General features: G+C 42.0%; 19 pseudogenes; all 19 read right to left on the reverse strand.

Annotated features, from left to right (window-relative positions):
* Nucleotides 1-468: 468 nt before the first annotated feature.
* LOC137118784 (5S ribosomal RNA) lies at nt 469-597 on the reverse strand (annotated as a pseudogene).
* An 857-nt stretch (nt 598-1,454) lies between these two features.
* Nucleotides 1,455-1,573, reverse strand: LOC137118763 (5S ribosomal RNA; annotated as a pseudogene).
* An 867-nt stretch (nt 1,574-2,440) lies between these two features.
* LOC137118811 (5S ribosomal RNA) lies at nt 2,441-2,559 on the reverse strand (annotated as a pseudogene).
* Nucleotides 2,560-3,416: 857 nt separating this feature from the next.
* LOC137118812 (5S ribosomal RNA) lies at nt 3,417-3,535 on the reverse strand (annotated as a pseudogene).
* Nucleotides 3,536-4,392: 857 nt separating this feature from the next.
* Nucleotides 4,393-4,511, reverse strand: LOC137118780 (5S ribosomal RNA; annotated as a pseudogene).
* An 853-nt stretch (nt 4,512-5,364) lies between these two features.
* LOC137118787 (5S ribosomal RNA) lies at nt 5,365-5,513 on the reverse strand (annotated as a pseudogene).
* An 857-nt stretch (nt 5,514-6,370) lies between these two features.
* Nucleotides 6,371-6,499, reverse strand: LOC137118737 (5S ribosomal RNA; annotated as a pseudogene).
* Nucleotides 6,500-7,356: 857 nt separating this feature from the next.
* Nucleotides 7,357-7,475, reverse strand: LOC137118765 (5S ribosomal RNA; annotated as a pseudogene).
* An 867-nt stretch (nt 7,476-8,342) lies between these two features.
* LOC137118813 (5S ribosomal RNA) lies at nt 8,343-8,461 on the reverse strand (annotated as a pseudogene).
* An 857-nt stretch (nt 8,462-9,318) lies between these two features.
* On the reverse strand, nt 9,319-9,437 carry LOC137118766 (5S ribosomal RNA; annotated as a pseudogene).
* An 867-nt stretch (nt 9,438-10,304) lies between these two features.
* On the reverse strand, nt 10,305-10,423 carry LOC137118814 (5S ribosomal RNA; annotated as a pseudogene).
* An 857-nt stretch (nt 10,424-11,280) lies between these two features.
* Nucleotides 11,281-11,409, reverse strand: LOC137118721 (5S ribosomal RNA; annotated as a pseudogene).
* An 857-nt stretch (nt 11,410-12,266) lies between these two features.
* On the reverse strand, nt 12,267-12,385 carry LOC137118767 (5S ribosomal RNA; annotated as a pseudogene).
* Nucleotides 12,386-13,252: 867 nt separating this feature from the next.
* Nucleotides 13,253-13,371, reverse strand: LOC137118738 (5S ribosomal RNA; annotated as a pseudogene).
* An 867-nt stretch (nt 13,372-14,238) lies between these two features.
* On the reverse strand, nt 14,239-14,357 carry LOC137118635 (5S ribosomal RNA; annotated as a pseudogene).
* Nucleotides 14,358-15,214: 857 nt separating this feature from the next.
* Nucleotides 15,215-15,333, reverse strand: LOC137118781 (5S ribosomal RNA; annotated as a pseudogene).
* Nucleotides 15,334-16,190: 857 nt separating this feature from the next.
* LOC137118791 (5S ribosomal RNA) lies at nt 16,191-16,319 on the reverse strand (annotated as a pseudogene).
* Nucleotides 16,320-17,176: 857 nt separating this feature from the next.
* On the reverse strand, nt 17,177-17,295 carry LOC137118768 (5S ribosomal RNA; annotated as a pseudogene).
* Nucleotides 17,296-18,162: 867 nt separating this feature from the next.
* On the reverse strand, nt 18,163-18,281 carry LOC137118815 (5S ribosomal RNA; annotated as a pseudogene).
* Between the last annotated feature and the right edge of the window lie 604 nt (nt 18,282-18,885).

Here is an 18,885-nt window from a genome sequence, read left to right on the forward strand (position 1 = left end):
TGAAAACAGTCCAAAGAAAATGGCAGTTCACCCCTACAGATTTAATACTATTTACAAAATATACAATTTATAAACAAAACCACGGCACAAAACCTAACAATTCAAAAATGCTAAATAAGGTTTGGAAACCAAGAACAGCAAACAGGTGCTGATGCCAGAAAGAGCCTCGCTAGCTGTTGGGAACCGTACTTTTAAAACTCCAGGAAGTGTAGGATGGACCAATCCGCTTCCTGTACTGCCCCCCAATCCGGCCAATCAGGCAGGGCACCTATAAGAACAAGAAAATAAAAACAACACATATGGCCAGGACCGTAACATGGTCTATTAGTAATGAAGCACGATGGTTGACAAACCAATAAAGTAGCAAAACAGCAATGAAAGAACAAAATTTGATGAAAATATAGAACAATTTCTATGAATAAATGGGCAGTAACACCAGCTTGTGCTGCCCGTAAACCCAAGCAAAAAAGCTTACAGCACCTGGTATTCCCAGGCGGTCTTCCTACCAAGTACTAACCAGGCCCGGCTCTATTTGGCTGCCGAGATCGGACGAGATCGGGCGAGATCGGGCGCTTAGATAGCGGTGTGGCCGTAAGCTGCATTTGACATCATCAACAGCTCTTAAAAACGCTGGAAAAGCAGAATGCATGACACTTGCTAAGAAGAAGATAAATGTGGCAAAGTACAAAGTACTATAACTGTACTGGTCTGTTACGCCCCTGTCTAGGGGGTCAGGGTGCAACATACAAAGATAAATTAGCATGTTCCCTCTCCGATCCCCAAACCAAAATCCAGGATCGAGATGTTCCAACAGAATGATATTTATTTTAAACGAAAGAAAGTGTCAAACAAAACATGACACTACAACTCAGGGCGAACCAAGGCCAACATAATAAACAAAATAAGCCATTTCCCACAGAAAGTGCTAGCTAGCCTGATAGAAATAAACAAACCAAAAGACAGTCGCTAACCCTAACTCCCTAATGTGAAAACAGTCCAAAGAAAATGGCAGTTCACCCCTACAGATTTAATACTATTTACAAAATATACAATTTATAAACAAAACCACGGCACAAAACCTAACAATTCAAAAATGCTAAATAAGGTTTGGAAACCAAGAACAGCAAACAGGTGCTGATGCCAGAAAGAGCCTCGCTAGCTGTTGGGAACCGTACTTTTAAAACTCCAGGAAGTGTAGGATGGACCAATCAGCTTCCTGTACTGCCCCCCAATCCGGCCAATCAGGCAGGGCACCTATAAGAACAAGAAAATAAAAACAACACATATGGCCAGGACCGTAACATGGTCTACTAGTAATGAAGCACGATGGTTGGCAAACCAATAAAGTAGCAAAACAGCAATGAAAGAACAAAATTTGATGAAAATATAGAACAATTTCTATGAATAAATAGGCAGTAACACCAGCTTGTGCTGCCCGTAAACCCAAGCAAAGAAGCTTACAGCACGTGGTATTCCCAGGCGGTCTTCCTACCAAGTACTAACAAGGCCCGGCCCTATTTGGCTGCCGAGATCGGACGGGATCGGGCGCTTAGAGAGCAGTGTGGCCGTAAGCTGCATTTGACATCATCAACAGCTCTTAAAAACGCTGGAGAAGCAGAATGCATGACCCTTGCTAAGAAGAAGATAAATGTGGCAAAGTACAAAGTACTATAACTGTACTGGTCTGTTACGCCCCTGTCTAGGGGGTCAGGGTGCAACATACAAAGATAAATTAGCATGTTCCCTCTCCGATCCCCAAACCAAAATCCAGGATCGAGATGTTCCAACAGAATGATATTTATTTTAAACGAAAGAAAGTGTCAAACAAAACATGACACTACAACTCAGGGCGAACCAAGGCCAACATAATAAACAAAATAAGCCATTTCCCACAGAAAGTGCTAGCTAGCCTGATAGAAATAAACAAACCAAAAGACAGTCGCTAACCCTAACTCCCTAATGTGAAAACAAGAGAAAACAATCAAAAGAAAATGGCAGTCCAGCCCTACAGATTTAATACTATTTACAAAATATACAATTTATAAACAAAACCACGGCACAAAACCTAACAATTCAAAAATGCTAAATAAGGTTTGGAAAGCAAGAACAGCAAACAGGTGCTGCTGCCAGAAAGAGCCTCGCTAGCTGTTGGGAACCGTACTTTTAAAACTCCAGCAGGTGTAGGATGGACCAATCAGCTTCCTGTACTGCCCCCCAATCCGGCCAATCAGGCAGGGCACCTATAAGAACAAGAAAATAAAAACAACACATATGGCCAGGACCGTAACATGGTCTATTAGTAATGAAGCACGATGGTTGACAAACCAATAAAGTAGCAAAACAGCAATGAAAGAACAAAATTTGATGAAAATATAGAACAATTTCTATGAATAAATAGGCAGTAACACCAGCTTGTGCTGCCCGTAAACCCAAGCAAAAAAGCTTACAGCACCTGGTATTCCCAGGCGGTCTTCCTACCAAGTACTAACCAGGCCCGGCTCTATTTGGCTGCCGAGATCGGACGAGATCGGGCGCTTAGAGAGCGGTGTGGCCGTAAGCTGCATTTGACATCATCAACAGCTCTTAAAAACGCTGGAGAAGCAGAATGCATGACACTTGCTAAGAAGAAGATAAATGTGGCAAAGTACAAAGTACTATAACTGTACTGGTCTGTTACGCCCCTGTCTAGGGGGTCAGGGTGCAACATACAAAGATAAATTAGCATGTTCCCTCTCCGATCCCCAAACCAAAATCCAGGATCGAGATGTTCCAACAGAATGATATTTATTTTAAACGAAAGAAAGTGTCAAACAAAACATGACACTACAACTCAGGGTGAACCAAGGCCAACATAATAAACAAAATAAGCCATTTCCCACAGAAAGTGCTAGCTAGCCTGATAGAAATAAACAAACCAAAAGACAGTCGCTAACCCTAACTCCCTAATGTGAAAACAGTCCAAAGAAAATGGCAGTTCACCCCTACAGATTTAATACTATTTACAAAATATACAATTTATAAACAAAACCACGGCACAAAACCTAACAATTCAAAAATGCTAAATAAGGTTTGGAAACCAAGAACAGCAAACAGGTGCTGATGCCAGAAAGAGCCTCGCTAGCTGTTGGGAACCGTACTTTTAAAACTCCAGGAAGTGTAGGATGGACCAATCACCTTCCTGTACTGCCCCCCAATCCGGCCAATCAGGCAGGGCACCTATAAGAACAAGAAAATAAAAACAACACATATGGCCAGGACCGTAACATGGTCTACTAGTAATGAAGCACGATGGTTGGCAAACCAATAAAGTAGCAAAACAGCAATGAAAGAACAAAATTTGATGAAAATATAGAACAATTTCTATGAATAAATAGGCAGTAACACCAGCTTGTGCTGCCCGTAAACCCAAGCAAAAAAGCTTACAGCACCTGGTATTCCCAGGCGGTCTTCCTACCAAGTACTAACCAGGCCCGGCTCTATTTGGCTGCCGAGATCGGACGAGATCGGGCGCTTAGAGAGCGGTGTGGCCGTAAGCTGCATTTGACAACATCAACAGCTCTTAAAAACGCTAGAGAAGCAGAATGCATGACCCTTGCTAAGAAGAAGATAAATGTGGCAAAGTACAAAGTACTATAACTGTACTGGTCTGTTACGCCCCTGTCTAGGGGGTCAGGGTGAAACATACAAAGATAAATTAGCATGTTCCCTCTCCGATCCCCAAACCAAAATCCAGGATCGAGATGTTCCAACAGAATGATATTTATTTTAAACGAAAGAAAGTGTCAAACAAAACATGACACTACAACTCAGGGTGAACCAAGGCCAACATAATAAACAAAATAAGCCATTTCCCACAGAAAGTGCTAGCTAGCCTGATAGAAATAAACAAACCAAAAGACAGTCGCTAACCCTAACTCCCTAATGTGAAAACAGTCCAAAGAAAATGGCAGTTCACCCCTACAGATTTAATACTATTTACAAAATATACAATTTATAAACAAAACCACGGCACAAAACCTAACAATTCAAAAATGCTAAATAAGGTTTGGAAACCAAGAACAGCAAACAGGTGCTGATGCCAGAAAGAGCCTCGCTAGCTGTTGGGAACCGTACTTTTAAAACTCCAGGAAGTGTAGGATGGACCAATCCGCTTCCTGTACTGCCCCCCAATCCGGCCAATCAGGCAGGGCACCTATAAGAACAAGAAAATAAAAACAACACATATGGCCAGGACCGTAACATGGTCTACTAGTAATGAAGCACGATGGTTGGCAAACCAATAAAGTAGCAAAACAGCAATGAAAGAACAAAATTTGATGAAAATATAGAACAATTTCTATGAATAAATAGGCAGTAACACCAGCTTGTGCTGCCCGTAAACCCAAGCAAAGAAGTTTACAGCACGTGGTATTCCCAGGCGGTCTTCCTACCAAGTACTAACAAGGCCCGGCCCTATTTGGCTGCCGAGATCGGACGGGATCGGGCGCTTAGAGAGCGGTGTGGCCGTAAGCTGCATTTGACATCATCAACAGCTCTTAAAAACGCTGGAGAAGCAGAATGCATGACCCTTGCTAAGAAGAAGATAAATGTGGCAAAGTACAAAGTACTATAACTGTACTGGTCTGTTACGCCCCTGTCTAGGGGGTCAGGGTGCAACATACAAAGATAAATTAGCATGTTCCCTCTCCGATCCCCAAACCAAAATCCAGGATCGAGATGTTCCAACAGAATGATATTTATTTTAAACGAAAGAGTCAAACAAAACATGACACTACAACTCAGGGCGAACCAAGGCCAACATAATAAACAAAATAAGCCATTTCCCACAGAAAGTGCTAGCTAGCCTGATAGAAATAAACAAACCAAAAGACAGTCGCTAACCCTAACTCCCTAATGTGAAAACAGTCCAAAGAAAATGGCAGTTCACCCCTACAGATTTAATACTATTTACAAAATATACAATTTATAAACAAAACCACGGCACAAAACCTAACAATTCAAAAATGCTAAATAAGGTTTGGAAACCAAGAACAGCAAACAGGTGCTGATGCCAGAAAGAGCCTCGCTAGCTGTTGGGAACCGTACTTTTAAAACTCCAGGAAGTGTAGGATGGACCAATCAGCTTCCTGTACTGCCCCCCAATCCGGCCAATCAGGCAGGGCACCTATAAGAACAAGAAAATAAAAACAACACATATGGCCAGGACCGTAACATGGTCTATTAGTAATGAAGCACGATGGTTGACAAACCAATAAAGTAGCAAAACAGCAATGAAAGAACAAAATTTGATGAAAATATAGAACAATTTCTATGAATAAATAGGCAGTAACACCAGCTTGTGCTGCCCGTAAACCCAAGCAAAAAAGCTTACAGCACCTGGTATTCCCAGGCGGTCTTCCTACCAAGTACTAACCAGGCCCGGCTCTATTTGGCTGCCGAGATCGGACGAGATCGGACGAGATCGGGCGAGATCGGGCGAGATCGGGCGCTTAGAGAGCGGTGTGGCCGTAAGCTGCATTTGACATCATCAACAGCTCTTAAAAACGCTGGAAAAGCAGAATGCATGACACTTGCTAAGAAGAAGATAAATGTGGCAAAGTACAAAGTACTATAACTGTACTGGTCTGTTACGCCCCTGTCTAGGGGATCAGGGTGCAACATACAAAGATAAATTAGCATGTTCCCTCTCCGATCCCCAAACCAAAATCCAGGATCGAGATGTTCCAACAGAATGATACTTATTTTAAACGAAAGAAAGTGTCAAACAAAACATGACACTACAACTCAGGGCGAACCAAGGCCAACATAATAAACAAAATAAGGCATTTCCCACAGAAAGTGCTAGCTAGCCTGATAGAAATAAACAAACCAAAAGACAGTCTCTAACCCTAACTCCCTAATGTGAAAACAGTCCAAAGAAAATGGCAGTTCACCCCTACAGATTTAATACTATTTACAAAATATACAATTTATAAACAAAACCACGGCACAAAACCTAACAATTCAAAAATGCTAAATAAGGTTTGGAAACCAAGAACAGCAAACAGGTGCTGATGCCAGAAAGAGCCTCGCTAGCTGTTGGGAACCGTACTTTTAAAACTCCAGGAAGTGTAGGATGGACCAATCCGCTTCCTGTACTGCCCCCCAATCCGGCCAATCAGGCAGGGCACCTATAAGAACAAGAAAATAAAAACAACACATATGGCCAGGACCGTAACATGGTCTATTAGTAATGAAGCACGATGGTTGACAAACCAATAAAGTAGCAAAACAGCAATGAAAGAACAAAATTTGATGAAAATATAGAACAATTTCTATGAATAAATAGGCAGTAACACCAGCTTGTGCTGCCCGTAAACCCAAGCAAAAAAGCTTACAGCACCTGGTATTCCCAGGCGGTCTTCCTACCAAGTACTAACCAGGCCCGGCTCTATTTGGCTGCCGAGATCGGACGAGATTGGGCGAGATCGGGCGCTTAGAGAGCGGTGTGGCCGTAAGCTGCATTTGACATCATCAACAGCTCTTAAAAACGCTGGAAAAGCAGAATGCATGACACTTGCTAAGAAGAAGATAAATGTGGCAAAGTACAAAGTACTATAACTGTACTGGTCTGTTACGCCCCTGTCTAGGGGGTCAGGGTGCAACATACAAAGATAAATTAGCATGTTCCCTCTCCGATCCCCAAACCAAAATCCAGGATCGAGATGTTCCAACAGAATGATATTTATTTTAAACGAAAGAAAGTGTCAAACAAAACATGACACTACAACTCAGGGCGAACCAAGGCCAACATAATAAACAAAATAAGCCATTTCCCACAGAAAGTGCTAGCTAGCCTGATAGAAATAAACAAACCAAAAGACAGTCGCTAACCCTAACTCCCTAATGTGAAAACAGTCCAAAGAAAATGGCAGTTCACCCCTACAGATTTAATACTATTTACAAAATATACAATTTATAAACAAAACCACGGCACAAAACCTAACAATTCAAAAATGCTAAATAAGGTTTGGAAACCAAGAACAGCAAACAGGTGCTGATGCCAGAAAGAGCCTCGCTAGCTGTTGGGAACCGTACTTTTAAAACTCCAGGAAGTGTAGGATGGACCAATCAGCTTCCTGTACTGCCCCCCAATCCGGCCAATCAGGCAGGGCACCTATAAGAACAAGAAAATAAAAACAACACATATGGCCAGGACCGTAACATGGTCTACTAGTAATGAAGCACGATGGTTGGCAAACCAATAAAGTAGCAAAACAGCAATGAAAGAACAAAATTTGATGAAAATATAGAACAATTTCTATGAATAAATAGGCAGTAACACCAGCTTGTGCTGCCCGTAAACCCAAGCAAAGAAGCTTACAGCACGTGGTATTCCCAGGCGGTCTTCCTACCAAGTACTAACAAGGCCCGGCCCTATTTGGCTGCCGAGATCGGACGGGATCGGGCGCTTAGAGAGCAGTGTGGCCGTAAGCTGCATTTGACATCATCAACAGCTCTTAAAAACGCTGGAGAAGCAGAATGCATGACCCTTGCTAAGAAGAAGATAAATGTGGCAAAGTACAAAGTACTATAACTGTACTGGTCTGTTACGCCCCTGTCTAGGGGGTCAGGGTGCAACATACAAAGATAAATTAGCATGTTCCCTCTCCGATCCCCAAACCAAAATCCAGGATCGAGATGTTCCAACAGAATGATATTTATTTTAAACGAAAGAAAGTGTCAAACAAAACATGACACTACAACTCAGGGCGAACCAAGGCCAACATAATAAACAAAATAAGCCATTTCCCACAGAAAGTGCTAGCTAGCCTGATAGAAATAAACAAACCAAAAGACAGTCGCTAACCCTAACTCCCTAATGTGAAAACAAGAGAAAACAATCAAAATAAAATGGCAGTCCAGCCCTACAGATTTAATACTATTTACAAAATATACAATTTATAAACAAAACCACGGCACAAAACCTAACAATTCAAAAATGCTAAATAAGGTTTGGAAAGCAAGAACAGCAAACAGGTGCTGCTGCCAGAAAGAGCCTCGCTAGCTGTTGGGAACCGTACTTTTAAAACTCCAGCAGGTGTAGGATGGACCAATCAGCTTCCTGTACTGCCCCCCAATCCGGCCAATCAGGCAGGGCACCTATAAGAACAAGAAAATAAAAACAACACATATGGCCAGGACCGTAACATGGTCTATTAGTAATGAAGCACGATGGTTGACAAACCAATAAAGTAGCAAAACAGCAATGAAAGAACAAAATTTGATGAAAATATAGAACAATTTCTATGAATAAATAGGCAGTAACACCAGCTTGTGCTGCCCGTAAACCCAAGCAAAAAAGCTTACAGCACCTGGTATTCCCAGGCGGTCTTCCTACCAAGTACTAACCAGGCCCGGCTCTATTTGGCTGCCGAGATCGGACGAGATCGGGCGCTTAGAGAGCGGTGTGGCCGTAAGCTGCATTTGACATCATCAACAGCTCTTAAAAACGCTAGAGAAGCAGAATGCATGACACTTGCTAAGAAGAAGATAAATGTGGCAAAGTACAAAGTACTATAACTGTACTGGTCTGTTACGCCCCTGTCTAGGGGGTCAGGGTGAAACATACAAAGATAAATTAGCATGTTCCCTCTCCGATCCCCAAACCAAAATCCAGGATCGAGATGTTCCAACAGAATGATACTTATTTTAAACGAAAGAAAGTGTCAAACAAAACATGACACTACAACTCAGGGCGAACCAAGGCCAACATAATAAACAAAATAAGGCATTTCCCACAGAAAGTGCTAGCTAGCCTGATAGAAATAAACAAACCAAAAGACAGTCGCTAACCCTAACTCCCTAATGTGAAAACAGTCCAAAGAAAATGGCAGTTCACCCCTACAGATTTAATACTATTTACAAAATATACAATTTATAAACAAAACCACGGCACAAAACCTAACAATTCAAAAATGCTAAATAAGGTTTGGAAACCAAGAACAGCAAACAGGTGCTGATGCCAGAAAGAGCCTCGCTAGCTGTTGGGAACCGTACTTTTAAAACTCCAGGAAGTGTAGGATGGACCAATCAGCTTCCTGTACTGCCCCCCAATCCGGCCAATCAGGCAGGGCACCTATAAGAACAAGAAAATAAAAACAACACATATGGCCAGGACCGTAACATGGTCTACTAGTAATGAAGCACGATGGTTGGCAAACCAATAAAGTAGCAAAACAGCAATGAAAGAACAAAATTTGATGAAAATATAGAACAATTTCTATGAATAAATAGGCAGTAACACCAGCTTGTGCTGCCCGTAAACCCAAGCAAAGAAGCTTACAGCACGTGGTATTCCCAGGCGGTCTTCCTACCAAGTACTAACAAGGCCCGGCCCTATTTGGCTGCCGAGATCGGACGGGATCGGGCGCTTAGAGAGCAGTGTGGCCGTAAGCTGCATTTGACATCATCAACAGCTCTTAAAAACGCTGGAGAAGCAGAATGCATGACCCTTGCTAAGAAGAAGATAAATGTGGCAAAGTACAAAGTACTATAACTGTACTGGTCTGTTACGCCCCTGTCTAGGGGGTCAGGGTGCAACATACAAAGATAAATTAGCATGTTCCCTCTCCGATCCCCAAACCAAAATCCAGGATCGAGATGTTCCAACAGAATGATATTTATTTTAAACGAAAGAAAGTGTCAAACAAAACATGACACTACAACTCAGGGCGAACCAAGGCCAACATAATAAACAAAATAAGCCATTTCCCACAGAAAGTGCTAGCTAGCCTGATAGAAATAAACAAACCAAAAGACAGTCGCTAACCCTAACTCCCTAATGTGAAAACAAGAGAAAACAATCAAAAGAAAATGGCAGTCCAGCCCTACAGATTTAATACTATTTACAAAATATACAATTTATAAACAAAACCACGGCACAAAACCTAACAATTAAAAAATGTTAAATAAGGTTTGGAAAGCAAGAACAGCAAACAGGTGCTGCTGCCAGAAAGAGCCTCGCTAGCTGTTGGGAACCGTACTTTTAAAACTCCAGCAGGTGTAGGATGGACCAATCAGCTTCCTGTACTGCCCCCCAATCCGGCCAATCAGGCAGGGCACCTATAAGAACAAGAAAATAAAAACAACACATATGGCCAGGACCGTAACATGGTCTATTAGTAATGAAGCACGATGGTTGACAAACCAATAAAGTAGCAAAACAGCAATGAAAGAACAAAATTTGATGAAAATATAGAACAATTTCTATGAATAAATAGGCAGTAACACCAGCTTGTGCTGCCCGTAAACCCAAGCAAAAAAGCTTACAGCACCTGGTATTCCCAGGCGGTCTTCCTACCAAGTACTAACCAGGCCCGGCTCTATTTGGCTGCCGAGATCGGACGAGATCGGGCGCTTAGAGAGCGGTGTGGCCGTAAGCTGCATTTGACATCATCAACAGCTCTTAAAAACGCTAGAGAAGCAGAATGCATGACACTTGCTAAGAAGAAGATAAATGTGGCAAAGTACAAAGTACTATAACTGTACTGGTCTGTTACGCCCCTGTCTAGGGGGTCAGGGTGAAACATACAAAGATAAATTAGCATGTTCCCTCTCCGATCCCCAAACCAAAATCCAGGATCGAGATGTTCCAACAGAATGATACTTATTTTAAACGAAAGAAAGTGTCAAACAAAACATGACACTACAACTCAGGGCGAACCAAGGCCAACATAATAAACAAAATAAGGCATTTCCCACAGAAAGTGCTAGCTAGCCTGATAGAAATAAACAAACCAAAAGACAGTCTCTAACCCTAACTCCCTAATGTGAAAACAGTCAAAAGAAAATGGCAGTTCACCCCTACAGATTTAATACTATTTACAAAATATACAATTTATAAACAAAACCACGGCACAAAACCTAACAATTCAAAAATGCTAAATAAGGTTTGGAAACCAAGAACAGCAAACAGGTGCTGATGCCAGAAAGAGCCTCGCTAGCTGTTGGGAACCGTACTTTTAAAACTCCAGGAAGTGTAGGATGGACCAATCCGCTTCCTGTACTGCCCCCCAATCCGGCCAATCAGGCAGGGCACCTATAAGAACAAGAAAATAAAAACAACACATATGGCCAGGACCGTAACATGGTCTATTAGTAATGAAGCACGATGGTTGACAAACCAATAAAGTAGCAAAACAGCAATGAAAGAACAAAATTTGATGAAAATATAGAACAATTTCTATGAATAAATAGGCAGTAACACCAGCTTGTGCTGCCCGTAAACCCAAGCAAAAAAGCTTACAGCACCTGGTATTCCCAGGCGGTCTTCCTACCAAGTACTAACCAGGCCCGGCTCTATTTGGCTGCCGAGATCGGACGAGATCGGGCGAGATCGGGCGCTTAGAGAGCGGTGTGGCCGTAAGCTGCATTTGACATCATCAACAGCTCTTTAAAACGCTAGAGAAGCAGAATGCATGACACTTGCTAAGAAGAAGATAAATGTGGCAAAGTACAAAGTACTATAACTGTACTGGTCTGTTACGCCCCTGTCTAGGGGGTCAGGGTGAAACATACAAAGATAAATTAGCATGTTCCCTCTCCGATCCCCAAACCAAAATCCAGGATCGAGATGTTCCAACAGAATGATACTTATTTTAAACGAAAGAAAGTGTCAAACAAAACATGACACTACAACTCAGGGCGAACCAAGGCCAACATAATAAACAAAATAAGGCATTTCCCACAGAAAGTGCTAGCTAGCCTGATAGAAATAAACAAACCAAAAGACAGTCGCTAACCCTAACTCCCTAATGTGAAAACAGTCCAAAGAAAATGGCAGTTCACCCCTACAGATTTAATACTATTTACAAAATATACAATTTATAAACAAAACCACGGCACAAAACCTAACAATTCAAAAATGCTAAATAAGATTTGGAAACCAAGAACAGCAAACAGGTGCTGATGCCAGAAAGAGCCTCGCTAGCTGTTGGGAACCGTACTTTTAAAACTCCAGGAAGTGTAGGATGGACCAATCAGCTTCCTGTACTGCCCCCCAATCCGGCCAATCAGGCAGGGCACCTATAAGAACAAGAAAATAAAAACAACACATATGGCCAGGACCGTAACATGGTCTACTAGTAATGAAGCACGATGGTTGGCAAACCAATAAAGTAGCAAAACAGCAATGAAAGAACAAAATTTGGTGAAAATATAGAACAATTTCTATGAATAAATAGGCAGTAACACCAGCTTGTGCTGCCCGTAAACCCAAGCAAAGAAGCTTACAGCACGTGGTATTCCCAGGCGGTCTTCCTACCAAGTACTAACAAGGCCCGGCCCTATTTGGCTGCCGAGATCGGACGGGATCGGGCGCTTAGAGAGCAGTGTGGCCGTAAGCTGCATTTGACATCATCAACAGCTCTTAAAAACGCTGGAGAAGCAGAATGCATGACACTTGCTAAGAAGAAGATAAATGTGGCAAAGTACAAAGTACTATAACTGTACTGGTCTGTTACGCCCCTGTCTAGGGGGTCAGGGTGCAACATACAAAGATAAATTAGCATGTTCCCTCTCCAATCCCCAAACCAAATTCCAGGATCGAGATGTTCCAACAGAATGATATTTATTTTAAACGAAAGAAAGTGTCAAACAAAACATGACACTACAACTCAGGGCGAACCAAGGCCAACATAATAAACAAAATAAGCCATTTCCCACAGAAAGTGCTAGTCAGCCAGATAGAAATAAACAAACCAAAAGACAGTCGCTAACCCTAACTCCCTAATGTGAAAACAAGAGAAAACAATCAAAAGAAAATGGCAGTCCACCCCTACAGATTTAATACTATTTACAAAATATACAATTTATAAACAAAACCACGGCACAAAACCTAACAATTCAAAAATGCTAAATAAGGTTTGGAAAGCAAGAACAGCAAACAGGTGCTGCTGCCAGAAAGAGCCTCGCTAGCTGTTGGGAACCGTACTTTTAAAACTCCAGGAAGTGTAGGATGGACCAATCAGCTTCCTGTACTTCCCCCAAATCCGGCCAATCAGGCAGGGCACCTATAAGAACAACAAAATAAAAACAACACATATGGCCAGGACCATAACATGGTCTACTAGTAATGAAGCACGATGGTTGACAAACCAATAAAGTAGCAAAACAGCAATGAAAGAACAAAATTTGATGAAAATATAGAACAATTTCTATGAATAAATAGGCAGTAACACCAGCTTGTGCTGCCCGTAAACCCAAGCAAAAAAGCTTACAGCACCTGGTATTCCCAGGCGGTCTTCCTACCAAGTAGGAACTAGGCCCGGCTCTATTTGGCTGCCGAGATCGGACGAGATCGGGCGCTTAGAGAGCGGTTTGGCCGTAAGCTCCATTTGACATCATCAACAGCTCTTAAAAACGCTGGAGAAGCAGAATGCATGACACTTGCTAAGAAGAAGATAAATGTGGCAAAGTACAAAGTACTATAACTGTACTGGTCTGTTACGCCCCTGTCTAGGGGGTCAGGGTGCAACATACAAAGATAAATTAGCATGTTCCCTCTCCGATCCCCAAACCAAAATCCAGGATCGAGATGTTCCAACAGAATGATATTTATTTTAAACGAAAGAAAGTGTCAAACAAAACATGACACTACAACTCAGGGCGAACCAAGGCCAACATAATAAACAAAATAAGCCATTTCCCACAGAAAGTGCTAGCTAGCCTGATAGAAATAAACAAACCAAAAGACAGTCGCTAACCCTAACTCCCTAATGTGAAAACAAGAGAAAACAATCAAAAGAAAATGGCAGTCCAGCCCTACAGATTTAATACTATTTACAAAATATACAATTTATAAACAAAACCACGGCACAAAACCTAACAATTCAAAAATGCTAAATAAGGTTTGGAAAGCAAGAACAGCAAACAGGTGCTGCTGCCAGAAAGAGCCTCGCTAGCTGTTGGGAACCGTACTTTTAAAACTCCAGGAAGTGTAGGATGGACCAATCAGCTTCCTGTACTTCCCCCAAATCCGGCCAATCAGGCAGGGCACCTATAAGAACAACAAAATAAAAACATCACATATGGCCAGGACCGTAACATGGTCTACTAGTAATGAAGCACGATGGTTGACAAACCAATAAAGTAGCAAAACAGCAATGAAAGAACAAAATTTGATGAAAATATAGAACAATTTCTATGAATAAATAGGCAGTAACACCAGCTTGTGCTGCCCGTAAACCCAAGCAAAAAAGCTTACAGCACCTGGTATTCCCAGGCGGTCTTCCTACCAAGTACTAACCAGGCCCGGCTCTATTTGGCTGCCGAGATCGGACTAGATCGGGCGCTTAGAAAGCGGTGTGGCCGTAAGCTGCATTTGACATCATCAACAGCTCTTAAAAACGCTGGAGAAGCAGAATGCATGACACTTGCTAAGAAGAAGATAAATGTGGCAAAGTACAAAGTACTATAACTGTACTGGTCTGTTACGCCCCTGTCTAGGGGGTCAGGGTGCAACACACAAAGATAAATTAGCATGTTCCCTCTCCGATCCCCAAACCAAAATCCAGGATCGAGATGTTCCAACAGAATGATATTTATTTTAAACGAAAGAAAGTGTCAAACAAAACATGACACTACAACTCAGGGCGAACCAAGGCCAACATAATAAACAAAATAAGCCATTTCCCACAGAAAGTGCTAGCTAGCCTGATAGAAATAAACAAACCAAAAGACAGTCGCTAACCCTAACTCCCTAATGTGAAAACAGTCCAAAGAAAATGGCAGTTCACCCCTACAGATTTAATACTATTTACAAAATATACAATTTATAAACAAAACCACGGCACAAAACCTAACAATTCAAAAATGCTAAATAAGGTTTGGAAACCAAGAACAGCAAACAGGTGCTGATGCCAGAAAGAGCCTCGCTAGCTGTTGGGAACCGTACTTTTAAAACTCCAGGAAGTGTAGGATGGACCAATCCGCTTCCTGTACTGCCCCCCAATCCGGCCAATCAGGCAGGGCACCTATAAGAACAAGAAAATAAAAACAACACATATGGCCAGGACCGTAACATGGTCTACTAGTAATGAAGCACGATGGTTGGCAAACCAATAAAGTAGCAAAACAGCAATGAAAGAACAAAATTTGATGAAAATATAGAACAATTTCTATGAATAAATAGGCAGTAACACCAGCTTGTGCTGCCCGTAAACCCAAGCAAAGAAGTTTACAGCACGTGGTATTCCCAGGCGGTCTTCCTACCAAGTACTAACAAGGCCCGGCCCTATTTGGCTGCCGAGATCGGACGGGATCGGGCGCTTAGAGAGCGGTGTGGCCGTAAGCTGCATTTGACATCATCAACAGCTCTTAAAAACGCTGGAGAAGCAGAATGCATGACCCTTGCTAAGAAGAAGATAAATGTGGCAAAGTACAAAGTACTATAACTGTACTGGTCTGTTACGCCCCTGTCTAGGGGGTCAGGGTGCAACATACAAAGATAAATTAGCATGTTCCCTCTCCGATCCCCAAACCAAAATCCAGGATCGAGATGTTCCAACAGAATGATATTTATTTTAAACGAAAGAAAGTGTCAAACAAAACATGACACTACAACTCAGGGCGAACCAAGGCCAACATAATAAACAAAATAAGCCATTTCCCACAGAAAGTGCTAGCTAGCCTGATAGAAATAAACAAACCAAAAGACAGTCGCTAACCCTAACTCCCTAATGTGAAAACAGTCCAAAGAAAATGGCAGTTCACCCCTACAGATTTAATACTATTTACAAAATATACAATTTATAAACAAAACCACGGCACAAAACCTAACAATTCAAAAATGCTAAATAAGGTTTGGAAACCAAGAACAGCAAACAGGTGCTGATGCCAGAAAGAGCCTCGCTAGCTGTTGGGAACCGTACTTTTAAAACTCCAGGAAGTGTAGGATGGACCAATCAGCTTCCTGTACTGCCCCCCAATCCGGCCAATCAGGCAGGGCACCTATAAGAACAAGAAAATAAAAACAACACATATGGCCAGGACCGTAACATGGTCTATTAGTAATGAAGCACGATGGTTGACAAACCAATAAAGTAGCAAAACAGCAATGAAAGAACAAAATTTGATGAAAATATAGAACAATTTCTATGAATAAATAGGCAGTAACACCAGCTTGTGCTGCCCGTAAACCCAAGCAAAAAAGCTTAGAGCACCTGGTATTCCCAGGCGGTCTTCCCACCAAGTACTAACCAGGCCCGGCTCTATTTGGCTGCCGAGATCGGACGAGATCGGGCGAGATCGGGCGCTTAGAGAGCGGTGTGGCCGTAAGCTGCATTTGACATCATCAACAGCTCTTAAAAACGCTGGAAAAGCAGAATGCATGACACTTGCTAAGAAGAAGATAAATGTGGCAAAGTACAAAGTACTATAACTGTACTGGTCTGTTACGCCCCTGTCTAGGGGGTCAGGGTGCAACATACAAAGATAAATTAGCATGTTCCCTCTCCGATCCCCAAACCAAAATCCAGGATCGAGATGTTCCAACAGAATGATATTTATTTTAAACGAAAGAAAGTGTCAAACAAAACATGACACTACAACTCAGGGCGAACCAAGGCCAACATAATAAACAAAATAAGCCATTTCCCACAGAAAGTGCTAGCTAGCCTGATAGAAATAAACAAACCAAAAGACAGTCGCTAACCCTAACTCCCTAATGTGAAAACAGTCCAAAGAAAATGGCAGTTCACCCCTACAGATTTAATACTATTTACAAAATATACAATTTATAAACAAAACCACGGCACAAAACCTAACAATTCAAAAATGCTAAATAAGGTTTGGAAACCAAGAACAGCAAACAGGTGCTGATGCCAGAAAGAGCCTCGCTAGCTGTTGGGAACCGTACTTTTAAAACTCCAGGAAGTGTAGGATGGACCAATCAGCTTCCTGTACTGCCCCCCAATCCGGCCAATCAGGCAGGGCACCTATAAGAACAAGAAAATAAAAACAACACATATGGCCAGGACCGTAACATGGTCTACTAGTAATGAAGCACGATGGTTGGCAAACCAATAAAGTAGCAAAACAGCAATGAAAGAACAAAATTTGATGAAAATATAGAACAATTTCTATGAATAAATAGGCAGTAACACCAGCTTGTGCTGCCCGTAAACCCAAGCAAAGAAGCTTACAGCACGTGGTATTCCCAGGCGGTCTTCCTACCAAGTACTAACAAGGCCCGGCCCTATTTGGCTGCCGAGATCGGACGGGATCGGGCGCTTAGAGAGCAGTGTGGCCGTAAGCTGCATTTGACATCATCAACAGCTCTTAAAAACGCTGGAGAAGCAGAATGCATGACCCTTGCTAAGAAGAAGATAAATGTGGCAAAGTACAAAGTACTATAACTGTACTGGTCTGTTACGCCCCTGTCTAGGGGGTCAGGGTGCAACATACAAAGATAAATTAGCATGTTCCCTCTCCGATCCCCAAACCAAAATCCAGGATCGAGATGTTCCAACAGAATGATATTTATTTTAAACGAAAGAAAGTGTCAAACAAAACATGACACTACAACTCAGGGCGAACCAAGGCCAACATAATAAACAAAATAAGCCATTTCCCACAGAAAGTGCTAGCTAGCCTGATAGAAATAAACAAACCAAAAGACAGTCGCTAACCCTAACTCCCTAATGTGAAAACAAGAGAAAACAATCAAAAGAAAATGGCAGTCCAGCCCTACAGATTTAATACTATTTACAAAATATACAATTTATAAACAAAACCACGGCACAAAACCTAACAATTCAAAAATGCTAAATAAGGTTTGGAAAGCAAGAACAGCAAACAGGTGCTGCTGCCAGAAAGAGCCTCGCTAGCTGTTGGGAACCGTACTTTTAAAACTCCAGCAGGTGTAGGATGGACCAATCAGCTTCCTGTACTGCCCCCCAATCCGGCCAATCAGGCAGGGCACCTATAAGAACAAGAAAATAAAAACAACACATATGGCCAGGACCGTAACATGGTCTATTAGTAATGAAGCACGATGGTTGACAAACCAATAAAGTAGCAAAACAGCAATGAAAGAACAAAATTTGATGAAAATATAGAACAATTTCTATGAATAAATAGGCAGTAACACCAGCTTGTGCTGCCCGTAAACCCAAGCAAAAAAGCTTACAGCACCTGGTATTCCCAGGCGGTCTTCCTACCAAGTACTAACCAGGCCCGGCTCTATTTGGCTGCCGAGATCGGACGAGATCGGGCGCTTAGAGAGCGGTGTGGCCGTAAGCTGCATTTGACATCATCAACAGCTCTTAAAAACGCTAGAGAAGCAGAATGCATGACACTTGCTAAGAAGAAGATAAATGTGGCAAAGTACAAAGTACTATAACTGTACTGGTCTGTTACGCCCCTGTCTAGGGGGTCAGGGTGAAACATACAAAGATAAATTAGCATGTTCCCTCTCCGATCCCCAAACCAAAATCCAGGATCGAGATGTTCCAACAGAATGATACTTATTTTAAACGAAAGAAAGTGTCAAACAAAACATGACACTACAACTCAGGGCGAACCAAGGCCAACATAATAAACAAAATAAGGCATTTCCCACAGAAAGTGCTAGCTAGCCTGATAGAAATAAACAAACCAAAAGACAGTCTCTAACCCTAACTCCCTAATGTGAAAACAGTCCAAAGAAAATGGCAGTTCACCCCTACAGATTTAATACTATTTACAAAATATACAATTTATAAACAAAACCACGGCACAAAACCTAACAATTCAAAAATGCTAAATAAGGTTTGGAAACCAAGAACAGCAAACAGGTGCTGATGCCAGAAAGAGCCTCGCTAGCTGTTGGGAACCGTACTTTTAAAACTCCAGGAAGTGTAGGAT

This window comes from Channa argus, unplaced genomic scaffold, assembly GCF_033026475.1.
Source record: "Channa argus isolate prfri unplaced genomic scaffold, Channa argus male v1.0 Contig041, whole genome shotgun sequence".
Classification (NCBI taxonomy): domain Eukaryota; kingdom Metazoa; phylum Chordata; class Actinopteri; order Anabantiformes; family Channidae; genus Channa; species Channa argus.